Raw genomic sequence first — 16,902 nt, forward strand, 5'->3', positions numbered from 1 at the left:
AGCCTTAAACACAGGCGGTGGTACCAGCAGTCTCCATCATACCCCTTTGGGGCTACCTTTCTCACTGACAGTGACCATTTCAGTGCCAGACTGCTGTTTGCATCCACAGTATTTGTCCAGTGTACTCTGGTGAAAGACTTGCAATAGGGAGAGGGTGTGTAGGCAGGACACGCAGAAGAGCCTGCTTGAACAGGTTGGTTGCTGTTACTGCCCAAGCATTTCTCACAGAATGAAAGGCATCACAAGAGGGGGTTATCAATGTCTGTGGTGTAACCTCTGCAAATTAACTGCGTCAAGGGGGGAAGTCTTCACAGCCCCTCCTGTAGAAGTATGTAGCATCTCAGTCCTTACAGTGTTGAATTTGTGCTAAACTAACTGAACAGGGACTAAATAGAGTGTGTATCTCTCTATTTTTTTTTATAGGAACAGAGAGTTTTCCTTGTTTAACAACCACACAGAGCACCCTATCATCTGCTTGAACAGGTATGACCTTTTTTATTGCTAGAACAGTTCCACAAGGAGGCTGCTTTACCTGGCTTTGAGAATTGAGAAAAGAGCAAGAAAACTTTTCTAACTCCTGGAACACTTTATTTTTCTGGGGTTAGTTCCCACTTTCCCGCTTGTGTTTTGTGGTGTTTTCTTTTAGTTTGCTCCTTGTTTTTTTTTATTTTCAAAGCATCTTGTGTCTGGTGGGAGCCACTGTGCCCATTGCCTACAGAGCTGTCTTCCTGGTTTGGCTTAGCGAGGACCTGCTTACAGCTCAGACTGGAGAGACTGTTAAGGTGGTGTTGATACTGAAAGAGAGCATCTGAAAGAGCTGACGGCGCTCCTGCACCCAGCTCTGGTTCAGCATGCCCTGTGCTGTGCTGAGCTGTGCCACTGAAAATTTGGGAAGAGTTTGGCAGAGCAGTGATAAGCTAGCACTGCCCTGTCTTCAGAATTGAAAATGGTTGAATTAGATCTGAGAAATGAACATTTTCTCTTCTTTGGAAGAAAGAAATCTTTCAAGAGAGCCCATCTCAGACAACTGAAAACTCTCTATGACACTTGAAGCCAAGTTTTATAGGGAACCTGCATTGCCTTTACAGTACTGATGAGCAGATACTTGCTTTACCAGTATTTCTTCATAGGTATTTATTAATTTAACTTACAGATGGACATAGTTACTCTTCACTCAAGCATAAGTTTGAAATTCTGAAGGACACGATTTTGAACTTCAGGATATGAGAGTGGGGGAGAAAGCAGTTAATGGTGACTGATATTCATCAGAAGTGGGCAGTCCATTCTGGACCTTGTTTTACTGAAGTTATGCAAGGTGCTGTTTTTTGATGAGGGCCATGTGTGCCAGCCTCTCCTGTCCCTGAGGGATGTGCTGCTGGAGAGGGGACGCAGGCTTCTCCCACCCTACATGCATTTGCACTTGCTTAGATGCATTCTGACCCTAAACATCCAGGGGGGTTTTGTGGTGGCAGCAATGTGCCCGAGGATATGCCAGCACTTTGGGAAGGAACACTCAGCTCTTGGCATGCCCTGGGGCAGCACAGCGCTGCTTGTACTGATCCTGTACGCTTCAGGAATTTTCCCATGGCCCTGAAGTAGCCTTGCAGCCACGCGCAACTATGAAATGGAGGATTAAATTAGCTTTGTAGATTTAAAGTAACGGGCAGTTTCATTGCGGTCCCCATTTCTCTGCTGATGGTAAAATCCTCAGACATCTGCTTTGCTGGGCTTAAGCAGTCTGTGAATGCCTCATATTTAACTGATTGCTCTGAATTATTACTCCTGAAATAAGAAGACCGTGGAGCATCCCATAGCCTCTTGGTGCTGCAGTTTTAAGAAGAGGGCAAGTGGGTTTGAAATGAAAGAGAAGGAAAGGCTAGGTTTTCCTGTGCAGGTTCACTGTATCAGTGAAGGCATGATAACATCTCATGAGCATGAGCTGTCCTTTGTCCCTGTAAAGACTAAAAACGGCAGTGAAAACTAGGAAAAATAATGAGCAGCAAGTGGGTGATGGGGAAAGCTTTGATAAAGGAGGTTGGGGCTCTGGGAAAGGAGCTTGTCCCAGTGCATCCTGTGCAAGGGCATCACCGGGGCTGGGGCTTGGGTGGGCTTGGGTGGGCAGGGGAAGTGACACAACCAGCAGGGTGGCACAGAAGGCTACAGAAGGGTGACAGATCACATTGCTGAGCTGTCGTATCAGTGTAGCCTGTTCCTAGCATTTAGAGCTGAAGTACTGGCTTCAAAAGCAATATGACTCTATGATGGTGCTATGTTTATATGTTTATGGACAGCATGGGACCAAGGTGGACCTGCAGCATGCTCAGGGAGAACATTTGTGCCCCTGCTGGCTCTGCCTTCTCCTACGCTGCTGGCTTGTGTATCTCCTGCTTGGCACTGGGCGAGGTGCAAGGAGGCATCTCCACTAAGCAACTGTAGAAGGATTGAATAAGGCTCTTGGCACACCCTGTCTCACTTCCAGCATGGCATCCAGCCCTCCTTCAGCAGCAACCAGTCTCTTAAAAGCAGTCTCCTACTGACCAGTGGGCTGTTCTGCAACTGCACTGTGAGCTAGAATCCCTAGCTTCCAGCTGAAATTTGTCAATGGCACATAACCAGCCTTTGTTTTTTTTCTTCTGCGTTTATCCTTTGTCATCAGTCTACTTTTTTCTTGCTTTGAAGGGAGTGCTGTTATTGATTGTATAATCAACCTACCTCTTTCCTCCTTTCTTGTGATCTTAATAGTCATTTTCTGTACTCTCCTTTAAAAACGCCTGTTTTGAACAAAAGCCAGAACAGCAGAACCGACTTACTTGTATTTATCTGCTATCATCAGCATTTGCTGCATTTTGAAAGGCCTCAGGCATGGTTGTTAAGCAATGGAAAGGAAGGAGAATGTCCCCTGTCACTGGTAAATCGTGATGATGATGGTGCTGGTGTTAGTAATAATCCTACCTTTCAGGCTGAGTCACTAGTAGATGCTTCAAACCTGTTTACAGCCCAGAAGCAAGATTGTTCAGGGAGGAACTGACAGGCAGAGATGACATGACTTGCTGCAGCTTTTTGGTAAGCAGCTCGCCAGCTCTGTGGGCCCAGGAGGTGGGCCAGAGAGCCTGGGGGAGAAGGGGAAAATGTCTTCCTTACTTTCCCCTGCATAATGCTGAACAGTGACAGGTTGTTTTGCAGGACGAGGTTGGTGAGGAAGGGAAGCTGGACTGTTCTGTGCACTGCAGCTCATGCTCAGTGCTTTTGTCATGATCAGCAGCTGGCACCAGCACTAGGCCTTCCCACTGCTGTGCCATATTTCAGAGGAGCAAAAATAAGGAAGGTGAGCTGGTGTTTCTAGCTCGCATGGAAACTTAGGAGCAGTTGAGAAGCATATTTTCTTTTGCATCTCTGACAGTACAGTCAACACAGTGCTTCCTGCAGCGCAAGAAGCGGTCCAGTGTGCTAATGTTGAATTTTCACATAGCTTCCTAGTGCTGAGTTCCATGGAAGTCTTCCATGAAGTGCCTGACTGGCTGGTGGCAGGGCTGGGGTTGGAAGTCAGTGCTGCCTGCCACGCTGTCGTGGAAAAAATGATCCCACTCCAAGGGAGAGCTTTGAGTGTCCTTGTAGCACAATTCACTGGCTGCTTCAGCAGTCCTGGCCCCTTTGGGCTCAATGCTAGAAAACCTGATGCCCAGAGTTAGGGCTGAGTTACTGGGTGTAAGCAGTGATGTTAGTAAACACGTTTCTGAAACAGATAGTGGGAGTAATGGGAGTGCTGTGAGCATTTTGGCATGAGAGGGGTTTGTGAGAGGCGCGGATTCGTTTGTGTTGAGGAGTGGAGCTTATGAGAAGAACAGATGTTTGAATCATAATGTTCTTTCCAGCACAGCTGATGAAAGAAAACTCCCCATAATCGTGACCAGAAACTATTCTAGTTGTCATCCTTAAGATGAGTCATTTTTTTCCCTCCTTTCTAACCCCTCTGAGACTCGGGTTCCTTCTGAAGCAGGAAGTTATGAATCAGTCCATTCTCTGGCTCTGACATGCTGGGCAGCTGGAAGAACTGCTCAGGGAGTGGGATAACAGTGCAGGAGCCATGCTCTGCTGGGGCCTTCTCGTGTAAAGGGAGAGCTTGACATTAGAGAGACAGCTTGTTCTCCTCTTTGTTTTCCAAATCATCTTCAAATTCATTATCAGAAGGCTCCAGGACATTTGTGTAATAAAACTGTCAGTTTGCCTGTTTGGCCTTTTGCTGTGTTTGTGTGCGATGTGTGGGGCAGATGTCGAGGTGCTCAATCAACAGCCCTTTCTTATCAATTAGTTGATAATGTTATCCCTACCTATGTCTGTAAGACTCCTCTGTAGCGTGCTGTAGTAACTCCCTAGTATCCTCCTTTCAGTTAAAACCTCTTTGTGCAAAAAAAATTTCCCTTGCTTATACAATTACATAATTTTGCTGTGAAAAATTGTAAGAACACAGAAGGAGTTTGCTTCTACTTTATGAATGGAATGAAAACAGAATTAGACACAGCAGGATCAAGTCTGGGGTTAATGGCAGTGTGCCTGGGAGCGAGCTACTGTGTGCAACAGCTTTTGCTGTGACTCTTGTTAACGCTCTGCGATTCAGTGCTCTAAGTACCATAATATTAGTAACTAGGTGTCCAAGTCTGCCTTAGATCACTGTTGTGTTAGATGCTGTGTGCTCCAACTGTGGAGTTATTCCAGAGCCCAGAGAGCTTACACTCAGACGTAGGAAGAGACACAGAGATGTGAGGAGCAGACAGCATGCTGGTAAGACCATGTTTGCTGGTGTAATTACCAGCTGAGAGACCCTGTAGTTCACGCTGGGAAATCGTAGATGGAAATCAGTACTCATGTGTTGCAGTTCACTTGGGACATAGCAGCATGAAAACACATACATTATGCAGCTAGCTAGGGATCTAATTCTGTTATATTTGTGGGTTGGTTTTTTTTGTTTTCCTTCTTAAAATCCAGTGTATTGAGAGTTACGAAATACACAACACCGGGTCTGTCTCTCTGCGGTTTAGAATGTTTTCCATTAGGAATATGTTTTTCTAATTCAGTGACAGTTCAGTTACTAATGCAACTCCATATTCTACATACTGACCAATGCAGCAGATAACTGAAATGGACAAAGCACTTCAGCTCCATTAAAAATTAAGCTGAAGGTTTGTCCTAGATGGAATCAGACGCCATCCCCTCTTTTTCCCCAAGTGCAGAATTTAGATGTTTTATTTCCACTAGCAATAAAAATAGCAAATTAAACCAAGATAAGCTTTTTTTTTCTTTTTTTTTTTTTTCTTTTCTGGCCTGAACAAAGTAAGGAAGATCTGGAAAAGCATTCCTTCTGCAACTTGAATGTTTCTATACCTTTCAGAGGAAATCTACTTTGAAATGCCTGAAGTAGAGTCTTCATACTGATTTGAGTTCAGTTAAAATGATTGGTGGTATTTGCAACGTAGGTTGGTATCCAGGACCATAGGAGAAATAAGGGCTGAGCTCTTCTCCTTATGTATCTCCATCCACAGAGGCATTCATGTCTTTCATCTCTTCTACCATCTGTGGATTTCCTAAGGTGGTAGGTAGGAGCTTAGTGTCTTCTGTCAAATGTGGCAGCAGTTGGGCAGTGTGATTCACAGTGATGTGTGTGGACAGACACAGCAGAGACAGGCAACCGGAGCACAAGCATAGTGAGAGAATTAGGGAGCAAGTATTTTTGGGTTGTGTGAACATTGACACATCTTCAGCTGAATTAACCGATGGAATCAGTGCTGCTTTAATGTCAGGAAGAAATGTTAAGGACCTGTTACGTAGCTGTGGAGAGAAGTTGGAAGCAGGGACTACATGCATATCTTGTGATTTATGGCACTACTTGTGGATTCTGGCACTTCAACATATCACATTTTTAATTGCTACCAAAGGCAGTTGTTTATAAAAGGAATTTTAGAAATGAGCAGTTATCAGAAGAAGAAATGCAGAAAGCTTTATATAGATCACTGGAGGAAAGAGGGAGAAAGTGTTATGGAGAGTCTGTGGGGGTACTAGGTTGTTTAGAGGCAGTCTAGTTGGTCAGGCCAGCAGCCTTACAAACATGGAATAATTTTCTTTCTTTTGTTTTTTACATTGGCATCATCAACAGGGGCTCCGTGATGTGGTAGCTGGGCTGCAGCCTTCATCTGAGACTTTACATACAGGTTTTGAACTGGGGGTATTCTTGATAGCAGGGGCTTTAAGGGTCCCTTTCGGCAGGACCAGGGGGGCAGAGCAGAGTTTCTGGTCTCTCAGAGACCAGAGAAGTTGAACATCCAAAGCTCCGGGCTGCTGCATTTTGCAGAGCATTCAAGGAGGCACATTATGTCTTGGGCCTCTCTATTTCTCCAGCATGCTCAGGAAGCTATTTGAGCACTGATGTCAGAGGCCCGTGTTGCAATCTTCTCCTTTTGGGTTACTGCATGAAAAAGTTTGTCATGCTGCCTCCAGGCAGATGCCGTGTCTGGTCAGTGTAGTTCCTTGAACAAAACTTTCCGAAATCTGGATATGAAGACATTGGTTGGGAGCCAGAGCATCCTCACACAGATGTAAAGAGACAGCCCTTGCCCTGAAGGATTTGCAGCACAAATAGGCAAGTTACGGACAGCGTGAATGTGCTAATTCATGTTTTACAGATGGGAGAACTGAAGCACGGGCTTATTTATTCATAAGTTCAAGGTCATGGAGCAGAGCCCTGGACTGAACTCTGATCTTGCAGCTCAGTGCTTTAGATGTAGAGCTGTTCTGCCCTGGGGAAGATCCTCATTACTATAAGAACATAAATGAGGGCTGCTCTGGAAGTACTGCCTCCTGTTGTATGATGTTGGCCCACAGCATCAGAGGTGGATGTTGGTGGTATGGCAGTAGAAGTTGAACTCTCCCACCAATATTTTGTTATATCGTGTTGCTGTGTGACAGATGGCAGCAAAGGGACGGACTGACAGAATGGTGTCTGACATGGAAGAGCATATGAAGCAAAGGTATGTCCTTGAATTCCTCCACGCGGAAAAAATGGCACTCACTGACATTCATTGACACTTGGTGAACATTTATGGAGACCAGGCAGTGGGTGTGAGCGCAGGGAGGCAGTGCGTGGTGCGTTTCAGCAGTGGTGACAGTGACAGTGAGTCACCTCTGCTGGTGCAGATTCTTATGAGCGTGGCATGCAGGCTCTCCTTTGGTTGCTTTTAGCAAACTGTATGCAGCTAATGCCCAATGGAAGAGGACAAAGTGGCAGCAAATAATAAATTACATTAACCCAGAGAAGAGATGAGACAATCATAACCTCAGCAGTCCATAGATAATAAAATAGAAATCTCTTTATTCAATGAAGTACCTTATAATTGCTAGTGTTGTTAATCTTCTGGAAAATCCATGCCTTTGAAAAATAAGCCAGGCTTTTCGTTGAATGCAAAGTAGAGAAATGTTGTTTTCATCACCAGGAGGTCTGGATAATCATGACATTCATCTTACTCTTCTTTTACCCCTATGGGAGCAGGATTCCAGGTTCACTGCAGTTAGCAGAAAGAAATAGAGAAGGCAAGGTGTAAAAAGCATCAGCGATCTCACTGAGCTGGTCCTGCTAGCCTCGGTCAGCACTCTGAGACTTCTTTGCACCACATTCCACTCCCATCTCTGATATGCCCATTGGCCTCTGTGTGTGTTTTGCTGCATGTTTGAGAGCTTCCAGCAGCCCCAGAATACCCTTCTCCCAGTGCCCTCGAGTCCTCGTGCTACTATTTCCATTCATACCTGAGCAACTCGTAGAAGGCACCACCAGCATCTGTTGTCCCATGATGCCATATCATAGGTCTGTCACCTCCTCTGATGAAGAATGCATTGTTTTCTATGGTGAGTAGAACAGTTTACAACATTGTATGAAAATGCAGGTGAAGGAATAACAGAACTACCTGCTCCAGTTTGCGTTTTCCTCCTTAGAAGATGGCAGCCAGGGTCTCTGGGCTGTGCCCTCCGCTGGTAACAGATGTGTGCTCTTTGGGCTGATTTGTGTGAAAGCCTTTAGAGAAGACCTTATGCTCTAACATGGATGCTATTCTCAAGAGGGGATTAGTCTTTCATGAGAAAATTCATTGTAGTCTCATTTTAAATGGGATGCAGTCTGGCTCTTAATTAGAATTAGAATTAGAATAATTAGAATAATGGTGAGTTTTTTCTTATGGATAAGTATAAGTGTCCATCTTTTCTTAAAAAGGGTTGCAGGAGGCGACTCCTTTACTAGGTGGCCAGTAAATTACTCAGAGTAGATTTGATTTGTCTCAGATCACACAACAAATACCTTGTTGTCCCAGGTGGCTGTCAGGGCTGCCCTTGCTTTGCTCATGCACTTAATGTTCTAGTTTCAAATCTGTGACGTGGGGCAGAACGTACATATGTGCTTCATCTTCCTTGAACGGAATGTTTTGTAATAGTGGTGGGTGACAACCACACCGTCAGCTAAATTTTGTCCAGAATAAAGTATTCAGCAAAATGTATCTGGGCATCATCTCTGCTGCCTCTCACTGCAGAAGGTTGTGGAGCTCATGAAAATGCTGCAATGCAGCAAGTGTACTACCACTGATTAAAAGGAGATTTTTTGTTGTTGATGTTGTTGTTTTTCCCCCTTTCTGCAAGCTTGTAGGTGGCATTTTAATCAAGTTCTCATGGTAACAAACATAATTTAAAAGCGCTGAAGCTTACAAAATTAGTCTTTTTCTGTATGTGCTTGAGGTGGGTGTTAAGTCATTACAACTGCAGCAGTGCTGGTTATTTCAGTGTTTCTGGTGCAGAGATGACAAGGGAAGGAAAATGGAAGGAAGTGTTGCTGAATGCAGAAAATCCTGTTCTGCTTTTACCATGTTCTATTGTTGTCTTTTATGTAAACAGGGTGCAATTAAACAAATGTGTAATGTACTCCTTACGCTGCTTATAAATTCTTTCAGATGTGTTCTGGCATCACATTTCCCCTGTATTTGTAATTCCTGTAGTTCCCTTATTGGCAGGTATTTTGTTTCACTACCAGGAACGTGAGCCCCATCAAAACATACGCGTAAATGCCATAGCTGGGGAACAAATATGGGATTTTCATTGATTGCAGTATGTATCAGTAGTGCAGAGAGCAGCAGGAAGGGGTTAAAAGGAAATCAGGGAGGATCTGAATTGAATGCTTCGCTTTCTGTTAATGAATTGATCTCGAAAGTGCCACATGCTTAAAACATGGTAACCTATGGAATCAGGCACTCTGACCTCTAGATGGTCTGCTTCCTTGCTGTGTGTAATGAAAATGCTTTAATTTGTTGCACTCTGTGTTACTTAATGAATTTATACTGCAGCGTATTTGTAGTCCTGCAGATAGGCAGGGAACAGGGGAATGTGAGCCAGTAGTTCTTGGGGTGTCAGGAAACATAAGTCAGTGCTTGCTCTTTGCTGCTGAGATGGAAGCTGGTTTTTCCTGACAAAATGTTAAATACTTGTAGGAATGAGCTGGTGGTTTTTTGTTTCTTGTTTTTAACTATCTCTTGCCTGCAGGAGGTTAACATTACGTTCCCAAATGGATCTGCCTGCCCAACCTGTAGAAGGATTACAACCTTGTCTGTGTATTGTGGGTGATTAACGCACGTCGGCGACCTTGGCATGGATGTGTCTGACTTTCTCAGTAGGGGCAGACCCACACCTTCAGAGAGGTGCTGAAAGTAAAATTTACAGAGCTAACAGCATTACCAGTAAAACAGAGTGCTGCCCTTTGCTTTGGGAAAGAAAAGCTGCATCTCAGCTACGGGAAGAAAGCTCTCAGTGTCTCCATAGACTTGCACAGTTTTCATTTGCTTTGCAGTGAGGCTGCTCTTCTTCCTTGTGAATAAATCAGCTTTTTAGGCCTTTTTCTGCAAAGGAGCTCATTGTTTGGTAGTCGTTCATTTATGCCCTTTCACATCTAATTTGACTATGCATAAATGCTCTGCAGTGGTTTGCAGAGAGGGGACAGTCATGGGCCCTCAGTGTATTTCCTAGTGTGATACATCACCAGGCCTTGGTTGCCTCCTTCCATTTCTGTGATCCTATGGCTTCCTTGCACAGGAGTGGCTGAAATGGGAAAATGAACATTAGGAACTAAGGCAGCAGGAATATTTTTTTTCTAGATTTTGATGAAGACCTGGAGTGAAAAGTGCCTTCATTTGGGTCATCAGAATATTTTCCCTGGCACTTTCCATAGAACTGACTGAGAACATGCCAGGGAATTTGAGCAGATGTCTCTGAATGCTGTCCTAATCCACCCTAATGCAAACTCTTCCTGTGCCTTTCCCTTCCCCTGCTTGCAGCAGAAGGTGGTTCTGGCACGAGAAGTTTAGGAGAGCTTTGGGCAGTGCGCGTGAATCTCTCAATGGATATTGGAAATCTTTCATGTTAAGACCTCCTGGGATTCCAAACAGGTAAAGCAACAGAGAAAGGTCGAGAGCTGAGGAAAATATAGACGTGTCCTTTTTTTTTGTGATAGGAAACAGAGACAGCAATGAAACATGAGCTAAATGGAGAGAACTGTTTCCACAGTGACTTCCCGTCACAGTTGTGTGCATTTAGTATTGATATAAAGAAGCCTTCTATTTAAAAACATGTTGTCTCAATAGTCACTTCTTGCGTGGAAAAAGGAAGAATGCCACCCCCATTTCAGAAGCTGCAAATGGTGATGAGCAATGCTCCTTGGAAGCTGTACAGCAAAGCATAGCGCAGTATATTCTTCAAAGCAGCGTGCAAGTTGAATGGTTGGTGTTTGAATGATCAACTCTATCTTTTAAATGGTAATTTTTTGCACTTGATCATGGGTCTGTGTCAAGTATAATGATGTGGGTATTGTTGTCTTTATTAGCCAGATGTTAACAATTCCCATTTTGCCAAGTACAGCTCCTCTAAAATGCTCACTAATGCGAAGTCAACTGAAATAACAAGGATTGCCATTTAGGAGCTCCTCCCACCCCAAATCCTTCTGTATCAAGTGAGGTGCCTTTTTGAAGGCCAAGTAACAATTTGCTTCAAGAAAAATCTCCTGGCTTCTGTAATATTCCCAGAGAACACTGACAAAGCAGCAGAGTAAATCCGTTCTGGAAATCTCTGCTGATTGGCATGCACACAGTGGGGTTTGATCTTAGCAGCGCTTCCGGAAAAGGAGCTTTAGGATTTTATTCTTTCTTTTGGTTTGTGCTGCAGCCTCATTCATATAAATGCTTTCTCAAATTGGAAACGGCTATAAGGGCAGCAGAAGAATCCTTTATATAACATACAGGTATTTTATTTTAAAATAAGTGGGACGGGGGAGGCTTTTCATCATCTCTCTGTTGCTGACAGTGCATAATGTGGGGCACCAGCAGTGCTGGGAACTACCTCAATACTGTATTCTTGGAAAAGGCCCCAGCTCAGCCAGATGGCGTGCAGAAAGCATGTATGGGGTAAGAGGAGACTTTCAGGATCTGTAAGCTGATGGAGGATCCTCAGTGCCTTCCCCGAGGTTTCTGTTCTCAAGAGTTTAACACTGGTGGCAGGGCTACTCGGGATCCACGTGGGGCTGAGCTGTCTGCACCTCTGCATCTGAGAGTGGGTGGGAGAGGAATGAGGCCAAAGAGGGGAGCCTACTGTTGGGCCAGTTGTTTTGGTCTATTCCTAAACCTAGCATCTGTTTCTTTGTGGGTATGTCTTCACAGCTTGGTAAGGGTGTTTTGCATTTAACAAGAGTGCTCTTCTGTACTGCATGGTCTGTGTTACTGCAGAGCAAGTATTGGCTGCTGCTTGCCTCAGAAACTCGAGGTAGGAGGACATGTGGACTGAGAAGTGGGGTGCCCAGCTGTTCTGAATACTGTCTGTCTCTCTGCATTGTGCTGATCTGTGAGCAGTCAGGAACCTCAGTCTGATTTTTGGGCTATGGCCTGGGCTGGATCGCTGCAAGTCCTGTTACACTTCTGAGACGGTACTTGGGATGAGTTCCTTGCTCTCTGTTGCTCAACAGCAATGTGCTGAGGGAAGAGGGTAGTGGAAGCACGGGGTGCTCCTTTGAGTGGTTGAACTCTGCTTGGGAAGGGCAGCTTGGGCTCAGACGCATAGTGCTTGCTCTTTTTCCCTCTGGCAGTCAGGCTTATTATGCTTTCTTAGCCAGAAGTGGTTTTGTTGATGATGGGTGTGTGGGGGAAGATGAGGATGGAAAAGCAACACGATGGAGGCAAGTTGCAGGGAATGAACTGGGTAATAAGTTCAGGAGGGAAAACCGGAAGTTAATTAACAGAGGAATGAGGAAAATGCATATTGGGGTGAAAGCTGCAGGAGGCAGCTTTTAAAGACATCCCTTTTCCCATCAAATGTGATGGAATTTCACAGCTCCCTGCTGAGCATCAATGTTTAACAAACTATAAAGGAAAATACACGGTATGACACAGACTGTATTACATTGTAAATGAAAAACACCTATTACACAGCCAGGCGCTAGCAAATGAACAGCTTTGTTGGCCTTAGAAGTTTCTAGCTGAAACACCAGATTACAGCCCAGACACATGTTCTTCCACGTGTTCAGCCCTCTGCTGATGCAGCAAAACCAAGCTCTGCAGACTACGCCCTGCCACTCGGAAGGGGCTGGTTCACCAGCTGAAGAAGGAGGGTGCGCATTTTCCTGTAATACCAACTTGACCTCCTTATGCTAAAAGTCTGCAGACAGCACACAGTGACACTGAGCTCATGGTTATGTTGGGAACAAACAGGAGGACGAGCTGAAAACACTCTGCGGAAGAAGGACATGAGGACATGGGAAGACAGATGGCCCTTCCAGAAGGACCTGGCGATGTATCCTGAGCTGCCACTTATAAGAGGTCTCATGAGATACTAAATGTAAATATTTTATAGATGAAATGCTTGGAGCTGCAGAAGTCTTGTATGTTTTCCTTTTCATTTAGGACAAGCAGTCTGAAACACATGCCCCACCGCCGACCTCAGCTCCGACCCAGAGGGGCTGTCTCTGGCTGAAAAGATGATTCATTCACTCTGCCAGAAGGGCTGAATGAATAGGCAGCGTTCAGTCTGCAGGATGCTTATCACTTGGGATTCCCTCAAAATTTAGGTCTGACATGACTGGGTCAGTAACCACGCGCCTTTGTTCCTATCTCCTTGAACAGAAATGTCTCTTTGCATCCTTCAGTGGTTCCCACAAATCAGGTCGATTTTTATGGCTTGCTAATTATTACTGCTAGACTTCTGCCGGGCTTCAGGATGAAAAGAAGAGAATTGGTGAAAGCTCAGGGCACAGAACTTACAGAACAAATCACTGTCTATCTGGCAGCAAGGAAATCCAGCTATGGCAGCCACTTGAATATAGACATCTGTATAGTGCTGAACTTTGGGATTGGAAAGTTTTGCGCTTCTCTTGTTGACAGAGAATATCAAAGACAGCCAAAGAAGCTAAAAGAACTGTCACACACCAAACTTGGTCTAGAGGCGTGTCAACAGTTATCACACAGGCAAAGCTATCTGAAAGGACACTAAGGTTTCAAGGTTACACCTGGAGAGTTTGGCTGTCAAAGAAATCATAGATGACAGCATAATTTTAGCTGGGTCCCTTGTGTCCAAGTTGCTGCTAGCTCAGTAAACTTACTTCATTCTTCCCATTCCTTCTGACTTCCCCATCCCAGACTTCAGTACTTCAGCTTCCCATCCCTGGCAGCATCCCTTGGGCAGCAGCCCTCACCCATGGAACCTTGTCCATGACCACTCTCCAGTTGCTTTTTCAACTGCCGCGAACTTTTATCATGCACAACTTCTTGCAGTAGCTAATTCATTGTCTGTAATTGCCTGCAGCAGGAAGAATCACCTCTGTTCATCCGCACAGTGCCTGCCACAGTCAGTCCTGCTTGGTGCACTGTTGCTCCTTGTGGAGAGGGGGGTTGTTTGCTTATTCATCTTCTCTTTGCTGCATACTTTTATAGAGCACTATCCAATTCCCTTCTTTCTCAGGATGAGGAGCCCCAGCCTGTTTAGTCATTCCTTGCAGAGAGGCTTCTTTAATCATCCTGGTTGCACACTCTGCACCTTTTCGGAGTCGCCTGTGCCTTGTTTGTGATTAATACTTCATGCATTCAGACATTCTGATCCAACATCGGTATTAGTGCTGCTGAAAGACTGCAACAGGAAGAATCCAGGGAAATTCAGAAGAGGCCTCAGTTGTTGTGTGTTAGATCCTGGGTCTCTGTCAAACAAGATCTCAGGAACACCTGAATGCATAAATGCTTTTGTGAATCTTCCATGTCCCTTTTGTGCATGCCCTATCTCCCATGTGCTTTTTGTATCCTGTTGAACATTTAAGGGAATTTTCTGCTTGTAGTCCATGGAAGAGCTGCCTCAAGAGAGGTTACTCCTCTTGTCCAGAAGGTGACCTTGAGGGAGTCTTCTCTTTTGCTACCTGGAAGGAACCTGATCTGGATCCTTGTAGGCATGATGGCACCTGGCTGTGATGGCAACTAGCAGGCCTGTGTTAGCAGGTGGTGACTGTGTCTGTTGAGAACGTGCTGATGTGACACTGAAACTCAGTGGAGCTTCTTGCCTCTTCATGTAGAGCAGCTCGTGCTGGCCACTGCTTGTGGCGGGAGTCTAGACTGGATGTTTTGATTGCAGATGGCAAATCCTGGCTCCCCTCCTTCCCCCTGGCTGTCTCTTTATATTAAAACAACACACATTCAGCCCCATGGCTTTGTTTTTTCCAGACTTTTTCCTCAGTTACTATATTTGTTCATCAGTCATATCTTATCATTCTTGACGCACGTTTTCTTCATCCAGCACAACTTTCTTGCCCTTCCCTACTCCTGGCCCTGGGCTTGCTCCTTGCCTCCCACGGAACTCATTCTTTCCTCCTCTGATCCCAGGAGAGCACCTCTGACTTCACACATCTACGTCAGCCCATTGGCGCAGGGTGGGCAGATACTGGGTGTCAGCAGAGCAAGGTTAAAGCCAACCTGTAGCAAGAATCAAGTGATTGCATGCGCCCATGGGAACTGGGGGAGGAAATGAGCCTCTGAAATAGGACTTGCTGTCACAGCAAAGGCCTACAATTAAGATTTCAGAAAGCCTGAATGACTCAGTGAGCTGGTTCCTTTTTACACATTAATACTTTAGAACCCTCCCCGCCCGCCCCCCCCCCCCCCCAAAAAAAAAAAAAAAAAAAAAAAAGGAATTCAAAATTAAAGAAATCTTTATAGCTAAAATACAAGCCGAGGCATATAAACTTCTGTTTCTGCTTGAATGCATATCCCAAGGTCTTAACTGAAGTCCTTCCAATGGGAAAAATACCTTTGAAAGCAAGGGCTGCAAACTCAGCTTCTGTGCTTCCAAGTTCCTTCTTTACTTGTTGCTCTCTCTCTGCCCTCCATCCCCTGTGCCTGAGCAGAGTGGGGAGTGACTGCTTCATTTCTTTTGTAGGCAGTAGGGTTGGTTGAGTTACAATTTGGCAGGGAAGAGCTATCACATGATAACACTGTATCCTAAATATTGTGATTTCACCCTCTAGAGTCTTTTAAGAGCACAAAAGATTTCTGGGTATTCTCATTTCCAGGTAGTGAGAGAGTATTTTATTTGCCTGGGTATGCAGTCATGGTCATACGAGTGGGTGGCTGCATGTGGGTGGACAGCATGTTTTTAAGTCATGCAAGCATGAGTATTTAAGTTAATAGAAGTGTTCTGTTTATAATATTATTATTAGAAAATAGTTTGAAGAGATGAAATAATCCTACTGCTTTGGTGGGACCGGGGTTTTGCAGCACGGCAGTCACTGCTCAGGCATTCTGCAGGAAGGAAAATTCTAGCACTAGCTGCCATGTGCCGAGATTGCTGTAAATAACTTTTCCTCCCATCAGTTTTACAAGCCTATATCTCCTCATTTTTGCTTATTTATTTACAGTTAGTTGTTTTGTGCTGCAGGTGAAGGCATTGGCTTCTGTAATGGGTTCCTGGGCCTCTGCCTTTAAGGTTTTCTAACCGCGAAACTGAGAATGAAAGATGCTTAAGGGAGTCTAGGTGGAGGGGACTCAGAACAAGCTTTCTGCTGTCCACTGCTCTTTTTCAGCATGAACAAACAGTGTCTCTGCTAGACAAGATGCTCCCGCTTCCCCTGTGCGCCTGGCATGATTGCCTGGTGTGTCTGAGCACTGTGAGGCAAAGCACCCTCAGCAATAAACTGCTGCCCCTGACTTGGGGAGAAAACCTTCTTCACGTGATCAAGAGTTGCTCAAATTGTCCTTCCCTCTTACCACTTTCATACTTCATTTTCATGTCAGAGTCCAGCTTGTTCAGTTGGGGAATGCTGACAGCATGCCTTTATCTCAGCACGTGAAAGGACAAATAAGCTGGGATGGTGGCTGAATTGGGCAGTCCTCCTATGAAGGTGATGCAGTGCCCCTTGCCTGTGGCTGCGTGGTCCTGGAGGCCATGCAAAAGCTGTGCTGCTGAATCTTGCTCGTGGGCTGCTTCTCCTGCGTATGTTTTCAGGGAAGAGCCTGCCTGAGATTGCCTCGAGCCTCCTGCTTACCATTTCTAGTAGCTGACGTGACAGCGCTCCCAGAGATAGCATCCGGGTATTTTCAGAGACTGTGCTGTAGCAGGGGTGGAATTAGTTTTGGAAGTTAGGTAAGACCTCTGAAAAAGCAAAAACGCAAACGCGTTTGTAGAGGCAGCATTTTTTTCCTAATTAAAAGCTCACAGAGTAGAGTTGAGATTATATGAAAACCTGTCACATTTAATGAGGTCATAGTGAAAGAACGAAGGGATGTGAGAGTAAGTGATGTACGTGGAGAAGCAAGAGCCCCACCAGTGCAGGTAAGGAGCTTGTTCTGGGCGAGTGAGATTGCTGCT

The 16,902-nt window shown here is 45.0% G+C and overlaps 1 protein-coding gene across 9 annotated transcripts in view; it reads left to right on the forward strand.

The window, feature by feature from the left end:
- MAP2 (microtubule associated protein 2) overlaps positions 1-16,902 on the forward strand; it is a 158,497-nt gene that overhangs the window by 70,777 nt on the left and 70,818 nt on the right. For all 9 annotated transcript variants that reach the window (XM_090144435.1, XM_090144427.1, XM_090144428.1 and 6 more), the window contains exon 4: positions 424-483. The gene's annotated coding sequence lies outside the window, so the exon portion shown is untranslated. The remainder of the gene's footprint in view (positions 1-423; positions 484-16,902) is intronic.

Source organism: Phasianus colchicus, chromosome 7 (assembly GCF_987193195.1).
Source record: "Phasianus colchicus chromosome 7, bPhaCol1.hap1.1, whole genome shotgun sequence".
NCBI lineage: Eukaryota > Metazoa > Chordata > Aves > Galliformes > Phasianidae > Phasianus > Phasianus colchicus.